This window comes from Gossypium hirsutum, chromosome D11 (assembly GCF_007990345.1).
Source record: "Gossypium hirsutum isolate 1008001.06 chromosome D11, Gossypium_hirsutum_v2.1, whole genome shotgun sequence".
Classification (NCBI taxonomy): domain Eukaryota; kingdom Viridiplantae; phylum Streptophyta; class Magnoliopsida; order Malvales; family Malvaceae; genus Gossypium; species Gossypium hirsutum.
In genome coordinates this window covers 34143586-34163593 of record NC_053447.1, presented here as the reverse complement: position 1 = coordinate 34163593, position 20008 = coordinate 34143586, and the positions used below count along the sequence as shown (strand labels likewise).

Sequence of the window (20008 nt, the reverse complement as noted above, 5' to 3'; positions counted from 1 at the left end):
GTACTCTACCGTCGCCTGTTTTATTTTTGCTGGATTATCAAGAGCAACAGGATTAGCTAAATTGTTCCTCAGATTGGATCTTGGGCCTGTCAGGCAACTCACTCGTGTCGATGTACCAGTCTAATATTATTGGGATCTGATAGTAAAGAGTGCCCCTTGTGGATGCTCATCTGGCTGGACCTGGCCACTTATCAGAGTACAACCTAGGGAATAGGCAAGATCCTCATTATCAACCCCAAAGTGGACCACCAAGTCTTTCTCTTTTTCTATCTTTCCTGCTAGCAACCGGGTTAACTGGCTCACCATAGTTCTCTGTAATTCTAGTATCTGATCTCTCATTTCCTGTTGAAATTTGGTCAATTGCTCCTTCATTTGTATTTGCATTCGCTCTAATTTCTCCAACCTTTGGTCCATTTCTTTATTCTTTTCTTGGGTACTGTAAGGGTGTTGGTTTTCCAAATTAATTTAAATAGTTTTACTCAATTAGGCTCTTTCAATGGATTTTAATGCATATGATGTCATGTAATGCAAATGCATGAAATGAATGCCTAAAGAGATGTTGATTTTGATTCAATTATGTTTAGAAAACTTTACTAGAAGACAAATTTATTTACATAAAGCGGATATATATACGGCTTTGCCCTCAAACTCCAGGCGAAGACATTTTCTCTTTCTTCCTCCGGATGCTAAGATAAGGCTTACGAATTCTTCAAAAGGGGTGTATCCTCTATCTCCTTTTTGCTAAGATCTCACGAAGACATAGGTACAGATGTATCTCGAAAGTGATCCACTATCCTACATGGAGGTGAAAACCTCACAAAGGAGTAGCTTCTCACTCCCACTTAAAAAGGTGAGACTAAACAGTCTTTATGCAATATGATGCCAAGATATAAAACTCAATTTATAGTATCATACCACAAATAAATGCAATGAGAGGATCGTAATTTTTCAAATCAAATTTTCAATTTTCAACAATAAGACAAAAAACAATCAATTTTACGGCTTGACTCTCTAAGTCTCTAGCGGATCGCCAAGCTGTCGAAACCATTTTTGAAAACAAAAATTTGTAGTCGACTTAAACACGAAAATTGGAGTCGCCACCAATCTTTTATTGAGGTGTGATCGGATCACCTTGAAAATAATTTTAGGTCTACAAATTTTGAGAAAATAGGTTCGGGAGTCTGTTACGCACGAGGAAGGGTTAGCACCCTCGTAACTCCCAAAATTGGTACCGAATCGATTGTTTAATGTCTTCGTGTCGAAAATTTGAAAATATTTTAAAATATGATCCTTTTCACTTGAATAAATTGAATTGAATAATAAGACACTCTTATTTCAAAGAAATAAAATGTCACACCCTGTGAGTTAGGGCGCAACATTTTGAATCTTCAAAATTAAGTTTATCTTTTTAAAACCCATGCATTTTGAGAATGATATTTGGTTATTTGGGTTGAACGAAAAAACAGAACCCAGTAAGTTAGGGTTCAATTTCTCGAAGTTCCTAAACACTGAATATTACCTTTATTTTTTAAAAAACCTTAATTCGAGGTAGCAAAATGTCATATCCAGTGAGTTAGGATCCAACATTTTGAAATCTCGAAAAAATTTTATTTAAAATTTGTATGGTTTTATTGCAAAAGAAATACTTGGTTATCTAAATTCATCGAATAGAATTGAAGCCTAGTAAGTTAGGGCACAATCTTCTCGAGAATCATAAATATTGAGTGTTTTGAAAATTTACGAAATAAGATGATTTTAATGCTTTAATGAAACATAATTTTTAAAACAAATGTAATATGATTGAATGGCAATGTACAATGTAAAAGGATAACTTGTAATCTAAACATACACCAAAGAGTAATAAACAAGCAATAGATAAATTCAAACAAGAATAGCAACAATGATTTTAATCGCATTATGCAAATATCAATATCAATATTCAAAAACTAAATAAATCTATCATCAATTTCTTAAAAGATTCACCAAGATAAAAAAATAAAAAAATAATAATAAATCAATATATCATATGTATAAAAGTTTTAAAATAAATTTCATGTATAAGTATAAAATAAATTCGAAATAGAATAAAAAATAAGCATCGAATAATAGTATTTGAAATAAATTTGAAGCAAAATAATATACATATATTAATTTGAATAAATAACATATAAAAACTTTTAGAATATCAATAATATACACATAGGATAAGAAATAATCTAATATAAATTGTATACATATATATAAAATAGTACGTTATAAAAAATATATTCATATAAATCTTTAAAACATCGAAACATATAAAAAATAATTTAAAGAAAAACATATTATAAGATAAAAAATCATTAAAATATATATATAAAAAATAAAATAATACATTATAAACTTAAATGATAATAGTATATAAAAAAACTTTAAATAACAATATATAGTAGAATAAAATCATGTATATATAAAAAGGTTAGATATATCAGTATAAAAATATAATAATAATACTAATAATAATAATAATAATAGTAATAATAACAATAAATTAATTAATAAAAAAACTAAATAACAAAAAAGATTAAATCGCAATCAAAATCGAATTAACAGGAAACAAAAGAAATTAAAAACAAAATGCAAGGTAAAAATCGTAATATTCGGATTACATGGGGACCAGATAGGAAATATTTCCTCACCGCCAAAACGATGTGTTGCGGCATGGGTTGAAATGTGACAGCAACAAAATGCAAGGTAAAATTTAAAGAAATGACTAGGACTAATTTGCAACACCCCGTAAAAGCACGAGGGTCATTCGTGTAATTTGCCCAAACAATACAAAACGCGCAGATCCTTCCCCGGGTTAGGTCACCTCGCGGGTTATTGAAACTGAATGGCCAATATGGCACCGTTTTAAGGCCACTGAAATAGGCCCTAAACGGTGCCGTTTTACGCTCCTAATAAAAGTCACTAAAAAACCCCTAAATCAGATCCCTAAATCAGTTTCTAAGCAAAATAGAAATCGGCCCCTAAACCACCCTTTCTGTGCCACTTCAAAATCGAAGGTCCTTTCCATTCAACTTCAACCTGAACGGAGGATTGATTTGGCGAGGCACCGAGCCCCGGTATGATTCCTAAGCCCTTTTTTTATCTTTTTTTTACTGCCAAGTGATGAAAACAGATGCGCAAACAAAAATAAAAATAAAAAAATAAAACAAAACAAGAATTGGAAAGCCAATCACCTTAGAAACTATTTTTTCTATTGCTTCTCTTTCAAAAATTTTCTTTGATACAATATTCGTAAAAAAGACACTACACCAAAATAGGCTTTTAGCGACGTTTGGACAAAAAACGCCGCTAAAGATTGATCATTAGCGGCGCATTATGGAAAACGCCGCTGAAAATAAGCATTAGCGGCGTTTTTAAGTAAGCGCCGCTAATGCTCAGGCTTTAGCGGCGTTTTTCGTAAAGCGCCGCAAAAAACCTAAGCCCAACGATGCCGTTTTCTGAGCTTTCAGGGATTTAGCGGCGTTAAAGCGCCGCTAAAAATATTTTATCTTAATTGGTTTATTCATATTAAATAAAGTTCAATTTATTTCTAATTGAATATTTAAAATCTTCAGAAAAAAATAATAACACGTAGAAATAATTTGAAATAAAACACATGGAAAAATTAAAATATTATTATTTAAAATAATTGCAAAAGAGATAATAATAAATTTGTTTAGCGTATATGATTTATTTATGATTTAAGGCCGGTTTAGGAGTTCATCTTTTTAAGGTTTAGGGAGAATGGGTTTAGGGATTATGGATTAGGGGTTGTGATTTAAGGTTTAAGGGTTAAAGGGTTAGGGGTTTAGGGATTAAAAGTTCGGGATTCAGGGGTCGAGTTAGGGTTTTGGGTTTAGATTAATTATTTTTTAATTTATATTTTAAATATGTTCATATATAATTGTAAAAGAGATAATAATAAATTTGTTTAGGGTTTTTAGTTTAGGGTATATGATTAATTTAAGATTTAAAGCCGGTTTAGGGTTCATATTTTAAGGTTTAGGGAGTATGGATTTAGGGATTATGAATTAGGAATTATGGTTTAAGGGTTGGGATTTAAGGTTTAGGGGTTAGTGGTTTAGGGGTTTAGGGGTTAGATGTTAGGGGTTAAAAGTTAGGGATTTAAGGTTTAGGGATTCAGGGGTCGAGTTAAGATTTTGAGTTTAGATTAATTATTTTTTAATTTATATTTTAAATATGTTCTTATATAACTGTAAAAAATTTTGCGGTGCTTTATAAGAAGCGCCGCTAAAGGTAATAAATCAACTTATAAAAAAAATAAAAAAATTTTAGAATAGCAAAATGGCGTCGTTTTGTTCAAAATGAAAAAATTTTGCAGCGCTTTATAAGAAGCGCCGCTAAAGGTAAGCAATAGCAGCGTTTTCTATAAAAACGCCGCAAAAAATAAATCAATTTATAAAAAAAAAAAAAATTTAGAATAGCAAAACGGCGTCGTTTTGTTCAAAATGAAAAAAATTTGCGGCGCTTTATAAGAAGCGCCGCTAAAGGTAAGCAATAGCGGCATTTTCTATAAAAACGCCACAAAAAATAAATCAATTTATAAAAAAAATAAAAAAAATTTTAGAATAGCAAAACGGCGTCGTTTTGTTCAAAATGAAAAAAATTTGCGGCGCTTTATAAGAAGCGCCGCTAAAGGTAAGCAATAGCGGTGTTTTCTATAAAAACGCCGCAAAAAATAAATCAATTTATAAAAAAATAAAAAAAATTTAGAATAGCAAAACGGTGTCGTTTTGTTCAAAATGAAAAAATTTTGCGGCGCTTTATAAGAAGCGCCGCTAAAGGTAAGCAATAGCAGCATTTTCTATAAAAACGCCGCAAAAAATAAATCAATTTATAAAAAAAATAAAAAAAATTTAGAATAGCAAAACGGCGTCGTTTTGTTCAAAATGAAAAAATTTTGCGCATAAGCAAAAACGCTGCAAAAAATAAATCAATTTAAAAAAAATAAAAAAATTTTAGAATAGCAAAACGGCGTCGTTTTGTTCAAAATGAAAAAATTTTGCGGCGTTTTTATAAAAATAAACGCCACAAAAAGTAAATCAATTTATAAAAAATAAAAAAAAATTAGCATAGCAAAATGGTGTCATTTTGTTCAAAATGAAATAGCGGCATTTTTTATAAAAACAACGCAAAAAATAAATAAATTTATAAAAAAAATTAGTAGAGTAAAACGACAGAATTTAATTTTTAGTGGCATTTTTATTGAAAACGCCGCAAAAATTATACAATTAGTGGCATTTTTTATAAGCGCTGCAAATATTACAATACTAAAACGGGGTCGTTTTCTTCCCCAAGTCAGATTTGACTTAAAAAAACTTAAAACTGAGCGGGGTTTTGTGTTACCAAATGCCGCCAACCTCCCCCCCCCCCCCCCAAAGTTCTGAAAACAAAATCCTTCACTTCAAAAATTCACTTTCCCTCACTTCAAATACCGCCGCGATGCCTCCCCTCAAGCTCCCTTGCCTATCGTCGTTATTTTCTAAGTCCATCATCACTGGCGCCGCTTCCACCTCTCTTTTTGCTCATAAGAAGACCAAGGGTTTTTTTCTAAGTTCCCGAAATGATGTTCCTTTTCCTGATTGGTCCAATTTTTGGGAAGAAATCATAATGAATTCTTTTTCTAGGATTCCAAAAACGAAAATGGGTTATATTTCGGCCATGGGTTCTTTTTGCTCACTGAGTTTTCTTGCAACTCATGTATATGTTGCGCATACTTTTTCTAACTAACATAATAGTAAGTGCATTTGGCCTGCTTCCTCTTTCATTGCCTCTATTCGTTAGTTTTTTTATTCTTTTTAGACTCAAATTCTTTGAAACTATGAGGAGAAATGTGAAGAAAGAAAAACAAACAGATAAGGGTGATGCATCTGCTGAACCGGTTCGAACCAAGGTGGCGGGAGTGGCCCGAGATGAGTCGGTGGATGTTGAGTCGAATCAACCGAATCGAAAAGAGGATGCGGCAGATAGGAGGGTTCTTCGCTCCAAATACCTTGCTGTGATGACCAAAATAAGCGGTTATTTTTATTTTTCTTCTTTTTCTTTTCCTGAAAGGATATTAATCTCATTTCACTAGTTTTTTTTTGTTTTAATTTTCTTTCCAGATTTGAGCAAAATTATTGCTTTTTCTAACTTGAATTTTTGGCGGTGCAGGTGCAAGGGAAGAAATATCGAACGTGGATTCTAATAAATTTAACATAATCATTAATGAAGTCGACAACTTACATCAACAAGGTTTCCCTTTGCTTTTCCTTTAAGTTTTAGAGAATTTGTTTTCATTTACTTGTTACGTCTCATTTTGTTGTTCTTTAATAGCTTTTTAAATATTCAACATTTTCATAAATTATCACATTTCTTTTAACTTCTTAAAGGAAGTCCGTTAAGCGTTAATTCGTTGAATTTGTTTGAGATTTTCTAGGTTTTAGTTTAATTAACTTAGTAGCCTTTGTTCATTTCTTTTTTATGTGGAAAAGTTGAAAGAATTTAATCTGCAAAGGTGTTGCAGATAGACTCACATTGGTCATAAAGAAATATATATTTATTATTGTAATTAATTTTGGTGCTTCTCTTTTTCGTGCTTGTAGTTTCGAAGCCACGTGAACAAGTAGCCGATGCGGAGGCATTGTTAGGCTTAGCCAATACATTGTTAGGCATTGTTAGGCTTAGCCAATAAATTGGGGCAGCTGTTTCACCATTCTTTAGAACCTGCAAAGGAATTTGCACTATGTTAGTTCTTTTATAGATACTGTTTTGAGTTTTCTTTTTGGTCTTTAATGGATTGGGTGTTAAGGATTGTTGGATTCTTGCTGAATTGTTTTGCTTTGTGCTGATCTTTAGGCTTGGATCAATGAGTAATGAGTTAAAGCAACGGAAGCCTATGGTTACTAGAAAGCGTGCTGTCAGACCAACTGATACTAGTCGGCCTGATGAGTTGAAGTGTGTTCTCTGGTCTTTAGTTTTTAAGCATCATTTAGGGTTGTGAAATATAGTTGAAGAACCTCAATAAAATCATTGTGCTCGTTTCATTTTGTTTTTTGGTGTCTTAGTTTTTTTTTTTCAAGTTATGATAAAACTATTCAATTCACTTTAAAGTTCTTGTTATTAAAAACTGAAATATGTTCATGCCATGCCTAACCTAACCAACTTGACTTTTGTTAATCTAAAATTTTTATTTTTATTTATGAAATAAAACTAGTATTTGTTCTTTGTGTAACTAGGTGAATTATATTATAGAACTCTTAACTATTTTTAAGTCTAACAACTGAATAATGAAACAGAACTGTATTCAATTTGTTGTGGCTTACAGAGAGTTTGGTTTGATTTGTTTTCTTCATTTAACTACAATAAATTGATTCAGTATAAACTTCCGTTAAAATCTTGCTGAATTTAACTGAATACACTAATTTTTAAGTGAACGCATGATCAGGAAGAAGGTGTATAAGTTGGCACTGAGTTACTTGGTAATAGCCATATCTCATGGAGTTGGTGTGTTTTTGAGTTATTCACACACTATCTTTTGGGAATATTCAAACTTCCCTTTCTTGTTTGGTTTCTATTAATTGATGGTTAGAGATGTTGTGGAAGTAAATAAAACGTGTATCCTGATGTGCAGTGTTTAGTGTTGTGTGGTTGAATGTATACTGTTTGGTACCATAAGCTTAGCACTCATAATTTGCATTGTGTCTGTCTACTCTTTTAACAACCATTGTTGACAAAGAGTTATTGTTCTGCTCAACAGGTTGATGAAACTGGTGCTGAAGAGAAAACTGATACTGACAGGAATATGGCAGTGATGTTTGAAATTTTAAGGAGAAAGAGACAAGTGAAACTTGAAAGTTTGATCTTGAATAGAAGTTCATTTGCACAAACTGTCGAGAATTTATTTGCTCTTTCATTCTTAGTTAAAGATGGAAGAGCCGAAATAGTGGTGAATGGATCTGGTTTTCCTATTGTCTGTAAGTATATATCAAAACAATCGACAGACAATTCACTTAGCATTATACCTTGATAATGCAATTGTCTCATTTACTGTTTTCTTTCAGCACCTAAAAATGCCCCTGCTGCCTCGTCCATAGTAAGTGGTGAGGCTGCTTACAACCATTTTGTGTTCAGATTCGACTTTAATGACTGGAAGGTATGGAATGTGCTATCATCATATATAATCCCAATATTGCAAGAACTATTGAGTATTATGTTCAGTCAATATTCTTAATAATAAAGCAGTCTTAGCTATTGTTGAATTGCCTAAAGTAGTATGGATACAATTGTGAGTCTATCTGCAATGCTTATTGCCATTTTAGAAAAAAAAGGACCAATCTATTATTCATTTCTATTAGGTCAGTTTCTGTTTTTAATTTGGTCGTTTAAATTTGAAATTTTACAATTTAATCATCTAATTTTACAATATCATTAACTAATTTAAATAGTTAATACTGTTAAATGAGAATAATGTTTCGATTTTAATCATATTTTTGACTTTCGCAATTAAATGAGAATAATATTTCGATTTTATTTTCATTAGAAATTATAATTCGACAACCCAACGAAACAATTATATTAGTCTCATATTTCAATTTTTTCCATTACTTTGAAATATTTTTTCCATTACAAGATCATTTGCACCATTTTTGTGGGATATATTGCATGTCTGCAAATGCCTTGTCTTTCAATTTGTCATTCTGCTATAATTCATGCCTTGTCTTTTAATCGTTATAATTCATGCTATGTCTGCAAATGACTATGGCTTGTTGCCTTGTTGCCTTGTAGGCCCGAATGACTATGGCTCTAATATTTGTTCATATGAACTTGTTTGCGCATACTGCTTTCTCATTTAGGCTGTAGTTGCTGTTCACTTTTGTCTTCTGTTTATTAGCCAAATTTACTTCTGTTGCCTTCTGTTTTGTTATTCTTACTTTTGTTTTTCGATAGTAATGTACTTCTGTCTTTTTTTTCCAGGATTTGCTTCGAAATTGAGGAAATATAAGGTATTTATTCCTATGTTTCCCTAATTAGTTTTCTTAAAAAAAATGTCCAACTTAATAACTTATATAATTCATATAATAACTTACATTGAACAACTTAACAACTCACATAATTTACATAATACATATATATATATGTCATACCATATAACTTAATAACTTATATAATTCACATAATAACTTACATAACTTAATAACTTAACAACTTGCATAATTTACATAACTTAATAATTTTAAAATATATCATTCCATAACTTACAAATTAAATACAATAATTAACAACTCACATAACTTAATAAGTTATACATGTTATATCATAACTCACATAATAACTTACATAACTTAATAACTCATATTATTTACATAACTTAATCATTGTAAAATATATCATTCCATAACTTACAAATTAAATACAATAATTAATAACATACATAATACATAACTTTTCAACTATTTTATATGTGCTGTTTTATTTCAACTACTTTATATGTGTTGTTATTGTTGTAATTAGTTACTAACTTTTCAACTATTTTATGTGTATTGCAAATAAAATGCCTAGAAGAAAATACAAATATGATGAAGATGTTTCAGCAATTACAACATTCGCCGTTATAGTGTATTGTATAAATATTTTTATCATTTTAACTGTTAACATTTTTGTAAAAATAATATGAATTATATTTTATTTATTGATATTAATATTATTTTATTCGTTTAATTTTAAATATTATATAGATTTATTGCTTTTGGCTGGTTTAGATTGTGTTGCTTTTGATTTGTTGCTACAGGATGGCTGAAAATATGAAAAATTAAATTTCACAAAAATCTCAAAATTAGTGGCGTTTTTAAAAAAAGCGCTGCTAAAGGCCACCAAACAATAGCGGCGTTTGTGGGAAAAGCGTTGCTAAAGAACATGACCTTTAACGGCGTTTGTGGGAAAAGCGCTGCTAAAGAACATGGCCTTTAGTGGCATTTTTGGGAAAAGCGCTGTTAAAGAACATGGCCTTTAGTGGCGTTTGCGGAAAAAGCGCCGCTAAAGGCCATGTTCTTTAGCGGCGTTTTCTGGAAAAGCGCCGCTAAAGAATATGGCCTTTAGCGGCATTTGCGGGAAAAGCGCCGCTAAAGAACATGACCTTTAGCGGCGTTTATTTCTATAAACGCCACAAATGTTAGCGGCATTAACATCAGCGGCATTTTTTGCAGCACTTTTAAAAGCACCGCAAATACTTTTAGCGGCGCTAAAAAGCGTCGCTAAAGGTCTAAAAAACGCCGCTAAAAACCTGTTTTGGTGTAGTGAGAGGCCCTATTTTAGTGTTACAATTGGCTTTTTATAGCGAAAAATGAAAATAAAATAAAATAGAAAAATAGAATAAATATCCAATTTGTTATTCTTGCTGTTATTTGCATTTTCCTTCGTGTTTTTGCTATTTGTTGTTTCAGGTATAGCCAGCCTGGAAGAGAGGAAGCGTACGCGCGCGGAGGTGCAACACTCGTAGGGGAGATTGGGTTTGGCTGCGGCGCAAACGGACGGAGGCACGGTCTGCTGCTGCTGCTAGGGTCTTAGGTTTTTTCTTACTTTTGGGCTTGTGGGTTGTAATTTGGGTATTGGGTTTGTAATCGGGTTTGGGCCGATTTGGGTTAATTTAGACTAAATTAGGTTTAATTGTATTAGATTTGGTTTTTATTTGGTATTCATTTATTTAGTTACTAGGCCACATATATGTAAAATAGATTGTTTAATGGACTTTTGATTTGTTTTTTTTAATATATAATAAGGTATATGGGCCCCGGGCAATAATTGGGCGTTACAAAATAGATGTACAAAAGAGTATGTAAAAGCAACATAAGTTGGTGTATTGAAGGCAATCATTTCGAAGGTCCAATGCAAGTTGAGTCTAGGGTTTTTTAGCCTAAATTTATCTATCTTTTATCTACCCTTAGCCTAGCCATGTTACAATCTAATTAAAAGACCTATTGATTCAAGATTTTGTGCTACCTACATTAGTGGAGAGAAATTGCTATGTTCAACATATGAAGACATAGATTAAACTTAATGATTGCAACTTAATCTTAAATAAGGGAATAAAATCAAATTGGTAGGGATTTAACATATCTTTATTGAGAAATCATTTAGTCTATTTTTTCCATCATAATAATAATTGAGATTAATTTGAACGATATGTATACTTAAGTAGCATAGATCTCAAAATTTTTTGTTCTTGAGCATAAGTATACTAAATTCATAATTTTGAGAAGAATGTTTTCTGAAGGAATATATCAAAGGTGTTTCCAAGAAATTCTTTTCAATTTGTTCATTACTTGGGACAAGCAATGAATTAAGTTTGGGGGTGTGGAAACACAAAAACATATAGAATTTTCATGCCTTTTTTAACTCAAATTCATGCAGTTTCGTAGTAATTCTTGTCGAAAAATATAATATAATTATAAAATAATTACATTGTACTTAAATTATTAACATATTAGATTTTAACTAATTTTATAATAAATTTTCAAAAATTTTGATTTATTTTCGACAGATTTGCACAAATTATGAACATTGGCTCGGCAGAGACTAGTAGAAGCTCAAAACTGTGAAGCAATTTTTGAAGCATTGAGACGAATTAATTTTTCAGCCTAAGACGGTCCAAATGATGAATATTAATACATAATATAATTAATTTTAATTTTAATCCAATTTATTTTGGGTTAAATAATTATTATTAATTATATTATGGAAAAGAGGCCTAGTTGTGTCAAACCGAAAGACTGATCCAACCGAATAAACGGGCTACCCAAAACCGTCCAACATGCTGACCCAATCAGCTCAAATTATCTGATTTTTTTACTTGAAAATTAACCCTTGAAGTCTCCTTGAAATCACATTCAAACCCCTGCACTTTTTGTGCTTTTAAAGATTTGCCCCAAGCTAAATTTAGCAATGTTTGAAACATTCAAACTTTGCTACATGTGTGGTCGGCCAAGGGGGTATATGGCTGCTGATTTTTTGCTATTTTTAGAATCCAATCCCACCTATAAATACCCCCTTCACCTATTCATTCAACACACCTCTCATCCCACACATCTCTCTCTCTTTCACTCATTTTCTCTCTTTTATTTCCCATTTTTTCCCTCCACTTCCGTTGTCGATTTCCCTCTTGGAAAAGAGCCCTTAAACCACCTTGGGTAGCAGTATTCAAGTGCTTAAAGAAGCCTCAGTTCAATAGAATGAGTGAAGAAGGAGGAGCAGAGCAAACTAGTCAGGCTTCAGAGAAACTCCAGATTTGATTCTAGTTTCCTATCTTTTAACTTTTATTATTGTTATTATGAACATGTCTATATTTGTTATTTTTTATTCTAAATTTAATTAAAATGATTAAATTTGATTCGTGTTAGGTTGATTGCATTTCGTCTACTTAAGATTTTAAAATTATGTTTGTGTTGTTATAGGTCTTGGTAAATTGTTTGATTAAGGAAAACCATGATTATGTTATAATTGCATTATAATTGTAAGGTAACTAATGAATTAATTAGTAATTATATTGAAATTGTAATTAATTGACACAATACTTAATCAGTGCATGTTTAATCTTCTAAGGTAGTTGAGGGTTAAATTAGCGACGGTATTAAACGGTACATTAGCCTTGCATAACTTGCAAGATTATTGTGATTAAATTATTTTAATGTAGGAATATATTGTTACTTCACTTAATATTTTACTTGCTTATTAAAATTTATTAATTTTTTGAATTGACATAGTAATATGTTCAAGAGATTAGTTAATTTAGTAAGTCTATATGTGTTATAGTTAACAAATTACCAAATTGCCGTGAATTTATTCGTAACAACATGAACATTGTTTTAGTAATAATAAGTTAAGAAATGTAATTGATCTAACACAATTATGTCATATTGATTAAACTTATTTTTCAGAAGTTGTGCTTTGGAATTTTTACCTTTTAATTTTTCTTAGTTAATTTACTTAGTTAAAATCTAATTTTATTAAACCCTTTTTCAAAACAAAATATTTTCCTTCACCAGAGTGTTTTTAATTGCATTTCTTATATATTTTTTTGCACAGTCCCTGTGGGTACGATAGCTTGAAATTTATTTGTCACTTTATTACTTGTTACGATTGTGTACACTTGCACATTTCCATCGTTCTATCAGCAAGTATACAGGTCGAGTTGTAGTATATATTTTACAATGTAGTATGTGAATGCTCCGAGGACCGTACCCAATAGAGATGAGTTTTAAATCAATCTTAATCTAAATAATTAAATATCTAATTAATACTTTAAGCTAGTTATAGTGCGAAAGTAAAATAAGAGATAGTTTTAAGGTTTCTTAAATAAAATCACATAACATAAAAGAATTGAATTTTAGGAGATATAAAGAATAAAAGTGAATCAAATCTGAAGATGGGTGACAAGCTCGCTTCAAAAATCCCAATCAACTGTCGTCTTAGGTTCTTCGTCAACCAACTAGTCATTACCCTAGCAGGAGCTTCCGATCTTCCACTAACATACAAGTTAGCAAGGACTAGTTATCTTCCGACCTCATAGTCTAGACTGGCTTGGGGTAACGGTGTTCACAAATGGGCAAGACCAATTTGGGGTTAATTCCCACCTTGATGACTTTCTGGGGTTGTCAGGCCTAGGGTTTGTTTCACGTTCTTCCTTTCCCAAAAAATTGATCCATTGAGTAACCTTACAAAATAGTTAAGAGATCATGCTTCCACTCGCTAATCCCCTATAGAAGGATTATTTCGTCATGACTTTCAAAAACAAGGAATAGATGGAATAATTAATCATAGGGAATGGATTGAAATAAAGAGTTTAAGAAAAGCCTGATTGATATTGTTAATAAGCACGAGTCCTCAAAAGTTGATATCCTTTATAAATTAGAACTTTTGAAACAGACAAAGAATAAATAAACTAAAACTATGAAAACCTAAAAAAAGTAAGAAAACAAAACTTAAACCTAAAGAGAGAATCTTAGCTAGTCAAATGTCTCCATAATGTGTGCCAAAGGAGTCTATTTATAGCCTTCAGGTAGTATTCGTACTTATCCCTAGGTTAGCTGACATTCCCAAGCTTTATGTTTGATTGTGTAGACCAAAATGCCCCTGCTTTGTCTTTTGTTCTTGCCACAAAGTCGATATCATAACACACCAGGACCTGTGTCGCGACATAGTAGCCAGTCTACTCCTCTGCAATTGTCTTCAGGGGTATGTCGTGACACCCTCGGCCTGTGTCGCGACATTGAAGGTAGTTTCTCACTTTCTCTATCTTGCTCTCTATGTTGTGACATCGGATCTCCCATGTTGCTACATAACATCCAGTATTGACCCGAAATGTCTTCTAATGGTCTCCTATACACTCACAAAGTACGTTAACTCTCCCTTAGGCCTCATTCGACCCTTAAGGTTAATAAAAGACTCAATGTGCATATTTTATTGAATATAAATAAAACTAAATAAACTTGATTAAAACATAACGAAAATGCTTGTATTCAAGCTCTTTAAATGTGAAAACTAGTTTAATTTGCTACACCGAATCACGACAGATTAAACTGCCCCACACTTAAGTCATTGCTTGTCCTCAAGCAACATAAACAAAGATGAAAAAATAAAAATGGCGACCCTAGAATAATTATGGTACAAGTATTAATTTTGGAGCATATGACTTAGGCATTTCATGCTTACTAACAATTTCAACATGATGAGTAGTCGACTTACCACTTTTGATCATAAACATCTAAATTCAGTATGTTACAAAATGTAAAAATATTAAGGTTCTTACCCATAGGAATCCATCAACAAATCATATAAGTACTTTGATTGTCTGAGCAGAATTCAAATAGTCGTTTATGCATATGTTCAATCTGATGTCCATTCATGTATAAGGATACTTAAGTCACATAGGGCTTTTCGACTTGTAACAATTTGCGGCATAAGACAGGTATAAAATTCAAAATCATTAAGCATCAAAATGTTACAAACACAAAAATAGTTTGGCACATCGTATTTATCCCTATTCTTCCCCACTTAGTGACCCTTACTCGCTCATTATCTTATTTCTCCTTCTCTCAGCTTCCTTGTCTCTCCATATATAGGAAATCATAGCATGACATAGTATTACGGCTAGCCTACGAGTTTAGGTGCATTAATGAACTAGTTTTTATGTTGTTGTTACTTTGTCACTACTCTTTCAATTTTTTTTACTCAAGAATTCTTTTTTTCCTTTCAGGTACTTTTTCTACTTGTATGGATTTTCTTTTTGGATTTTTCTTCTTGTTTTGCACTTTCAAGCTAACATATTATCCCTATATCACACTAATCTTTTGTATTTCACTCTATTTTTACAACCTCTGCCATGATGTATCTACTTAACCCTCAATACGTACCATGATGTATCTACTTAACCCTCAATACGTATGGCCATACATCTATAGTCATACAGTGTAGGACCAAAGAAAAAAGGCAAATAAAAATTGATGTTTCCAAGCTCGGGGCTTCTAATGTGGTTTATCAAGAAGTGTCAATAGGCTCAAAAATTGGTAATAAAGGTGAATTATAGGTAGGACAATTTTTTGGCTATGGATGTGTTCCAAACAATACCTTAAGTCATCCCTAAATATCTTGACATACACAAATTTAATCAACCAAAAAAAATACAAATTCAACCATTTATCATTCATACAAGCATGGTCGTTTCCTTGTATTTTCTATATCACTTGGTACAAATGATAGGTTAGTACCTATTTACAGTGTAACATATAAGAACTTTAGTGTTTTAATAATAAAAAATTTAAAATCTCCTATCATCATGCCAAATTTATTCATAAACACAAGCAACCTATGTACATACTTCTAACCAATCACTTGTGTTTCTACAAGTTCAAGCACACAAAAGGACAAGAAAAATCAAAGAAAATGTAAAAATTTGAAGTAAACTTTCTATGTTACCCCCTCACACTTTAGTTGACACATTGTCCTTAATGTGTAACCCAATAATAGATAAGGAAGGAAGTTACCCGATTGATCGTGGTCGCTCTAATTGCTAATGGTGGGTGCTTCCTCCTTTGATCGTGTTAGCTTGAATTGTTTGTGTCTCCTTCATGTTAGGTTCCTACATAGAAATTTTAACTAAGCACAACAAAAAAAACTACTTTTTAATCCTACTCCTACAAAGTTTAAATTAAATCATCCAAAACTTAATACAAGTCGTTGAAAAGCGACAAAATAAAAATGTTCAATCCTCCTCTGAGTCATTGAAGGGATGTGTCGTTTGTGAATATAGTATACAAAATGTGTAAGTATACACGTCGAATCAAGTAATATAATGATAAGTAAGATCGTCTCCACAAGGATCGAATAGGATTAACTTGGTTACGTTGTTGTTATGAAGTATGTGAATTATGCTAAGGCAAAAAAAATGACAAAAATGCAAAGGTAATCAAAATAATGATGATGTGTGTAATATGTAAACAAAAAAATATTCAAAAATATACTATGGAAAAGATACCGAGACAAAAGTAAGAGGGTTTACACTATTGAATAGAAAAGCTAGGATTACTAGAAATCTACCATTATAAACCAATAATGCCTCGGCAAATTCTTAATCAACTTACTACTCATAATGGATTTAAAATGGTCTGCTTCTTTTGAGAGCTAGACCTTAGGGTACCTTACCTAAGGAAATATATGTCTATAGACCTCAAATGTGATTCCCAGTACTGATTACTCTCTGCTTTATACGAATGTTACTCTATGTCTAGAGACTGTTATGGGTATTCTATCGAACTAACCTAACTTTTTTAGAATTGGGTTATGTTTATAAGCATACTGTGCATTTATATGTCTAGAGATTGAATGCATGCAATTCAAAAGAACAAATTGAATGAAACAGTAAAATAGATCAGATCCAAACTTCAACATTAATGGAAAATTCAAGTATTATCCAATAATGCCAACCCGATGAGATTTAACTCATGGGTTGGTTAATCAAATCAAAATTCAAAATATCATTCAACATATTCAATAATTGATTTCGCAAAGAAACAATTTAAGAAAATAAAGGAAGAACTTCATGAAGCTTTCGTCGATCCAGCCTTCAACTCCAGTGGCACAATATCTTGTAAAGACTAGGTTGATTGCCTTCTTCTTCTCCCTCAAGTTCTGCTCTACTACTCAGCCTCTGCTGCTACCCTTGTTCTTCTCTCTCTTCTCCTCACTTTTTATAAGGTAGATCCTCCTCTCAGCACACAATTTTTCTCTATCTTTTAAAGGTAGATTTTTCTGGTACAATTATAGCTGGCTGAGAGTGGCACGAATTGAGTGCTGACTTAGTATCTTTCTACAATTTCCATTGCATTAATGTTGGCAATCCGTCCAACCTTTTTCCATGACAAAACATCACTCTTTCATTTCTTTTCCACATTCTACACCTGCTATTCAAACACAAACAAATCATTTTCACCAACAAGTAAAAGTAACATAATAACATTTAAACACAATTAATGTTCTAAAAAAACTAATATAATATCATAAAATGCAACTAAAATAATCTAAATACAAGAAATTAATCAAGTCTAAAAGCCTAAAACAATCACACCCCCAAACTTGAGTTATTTTTTGTCATCAAGCAAAATATGCATGAATTGCCATAGCAACATAATTACCTTAGTAATGCCAAACCATGTAGAGCATATTTTGTAATTCAATTCTCAACAATATTTTACCTTTAAAAATTTGTTCAAGTTTCATATGCTTTAGCAAACATAGTGCATAAATTATTGCGCTAAAAATAAAAATTCTAATTACTCATGCAAGTTCGACCATAGCAAGTACCTCCTAATGTACTTAGTTCATTTTTATTATCTAAAGTCAGTTTCCTTTTTAAATCTAGCATTGCATAAACTTATTTCCATATATTTTTTTAGGAGATTCATCTTGTCACATGGTTTCTTTACTTGACAATCTCAATAAGGCATACACTAAATTGCCAAGTGTTCTATCATGTCACAATTTGAATGGAACTCACTAATGAAGTTAAGGCTTTTGACTTAGAAGATGGATGAAGCAAACAACTACCTCATTAGCTACTCAACCTATTACTACAGTGGAGTGCCTCTAAACTACTTTCTTTTCTACTTTTTTTATGCACTCTTACTTAAACCTACTTTTCTAATCAATAACACAATGGAGCAAACAAAATGATGTTGACCTATTCGGAAATTTCAAGCATTGGAGTGTTAGAGTGTTTCATGGCATTTCTTTGATTTTCTTTTAAATCTTACTTAAACTTTGTCATTTTATTCATTATTGAGTATTTCCATTTTACTGAATTTAGCATCAAGAATCTCTAAGTTTATCAAAAGAAATTACTATAGGCTAATTGTAATTGGAATTAGGACATTCTACTTTTAAGGGTCAATTTTCAAGCAACTATCCTAAGCTACACTCACCTAATTCATTGTAACAATTTTCTAGGTTTAGTTAAGAATTAAGCTCCTCATCAAACATCATAATAAAAAATATACTCATTACAGTCTAACAATCTTTGGCATTTATGTATGTTATGGAAAAATGAATGAAAAAATGAACAAAAATGCTAAAATGAACATACTTAACTAAATATCTAATGCATCCTATATGCACAACACACCCTCAAACCTAAGGGATGCATTGTCCTCAATGCATGAATACACTTTTCCCACCCTATGTCTGTGATATGGCATATAGATAAGATTTTCAATAGCATGTTTTACATGCGAATCAGAATATCAGAATATGGCATGCTTAACCATGTGAATCAGATTTCATATTTTTATACATATTTTTACAATGGCATGCTTAGCATGCAAACCAAAATATTAGAACAGGGCATACTTAACATGTGAATCCATAGAATAGAAAAATGACATACAATATTTTCATATAGATTAGAATATCGATAATCATATTTTCATTAGCCATAAATCACATGACATGAGGAAAGGAAATCACATATTAACATATATTACAGAATCACCCAAACAACAAATCATCATCACAGATCTTAGAGTTTTGGGATTTACTTACTTGGTATCCCCGTGTATAAGTTTTTACAGATCTTTAGGAATACGTTTGTATTCACACATAATCATATTTTCAAGAATCATATAACCAAAAATATTTCATTTATAATATTAATATTATTTACTATTTAATCAATATTATTTATTATTATCAAGAACAAGCCCCCACACCTTAGATCCGATTGAATAAATCCTAGTTTCCTCTTGATTCCTTGAGTCACTACAACATTGATTCAGTACAGATTTAACGAATAAATTACAACCCTTAATAAAAGAAATAATTGTGATTCGGTAATACTTATGCAAAAAGGTGATCAAATCATACACTATTACAAATAGGTGGTGATTCTGGGATTTTCGTGTGATACTTCACAAAAGAACACAAACAAGTAGTTAGTGTCCCACTAAATCTAGAATATTGTTGTAAAAATATAATGTGAACAATAATCATTCATACCTACGATAAAACGGAGGAAAAAGGCTCAACGATAAATTCCAAAAAGTCGATTAAAGAGGGGGATTTGGCACTATAAACATAAAATGAAAGAGTTTTAAAAACTAAGATAAAAGATGATCTTTTAATAAAAAAATCGAAATTAAGAGATTACGGAAGGAAGTTTCAAAAAAAGGAAGAGAAAAAAAAATATAAAGAAAATCAGTGGTGGCCAACGACGATGGCGATGCAGTGACAACGATAGTAGAGGTAGGGTGGTGGTGCGAAAGCCATGTATGGTGGTGCAGTGGAAGAGGAATAAAGCAAAAAGGCTTCAAATTTGGTAAAACAAGGAAGAAAAAGCTGAAAAATCGGTGGAGAAGGGTGTTGGACGGCAAAGAGAGGAGAGGAGAGAAAAATTGGAAAAATAAAAATGAAATGGTAGGGTTTGAGGGTGCCATGGCTA

General features: G+C 31.6%; 1 long non-coding RNA gene and 1 pseudogene across 1 annotated transcript; one reads left to right on the top strand and one right to left on the bottom strand.

Annotated features, from left to right (window-relative positions):
• Nucleotides 1-5426: 5426 nt before the first annotated feature.
• Nucleotides 5427-9119, top strand: LOC107913455 (non-structural maintenance of chromosomes element 4 homolog A-like; annotated as a pseudogene).
• A 7841-nt stretch (nucleotides 9120-16960) lies between these two features.
• Nucleotides 16961-20008, bottom strand: LOC121223079 (uncharacterized). Its single transcript, XR_005920451.1, has 2 exons — nucleotides 19567-20008; nucleotides 16961-17477 (listed from the first exon to the last, which is right to left on the bottom strand). It is a non-coding gene; the product is annotated as an uncharacterized lncRNA (long non-coding RNA).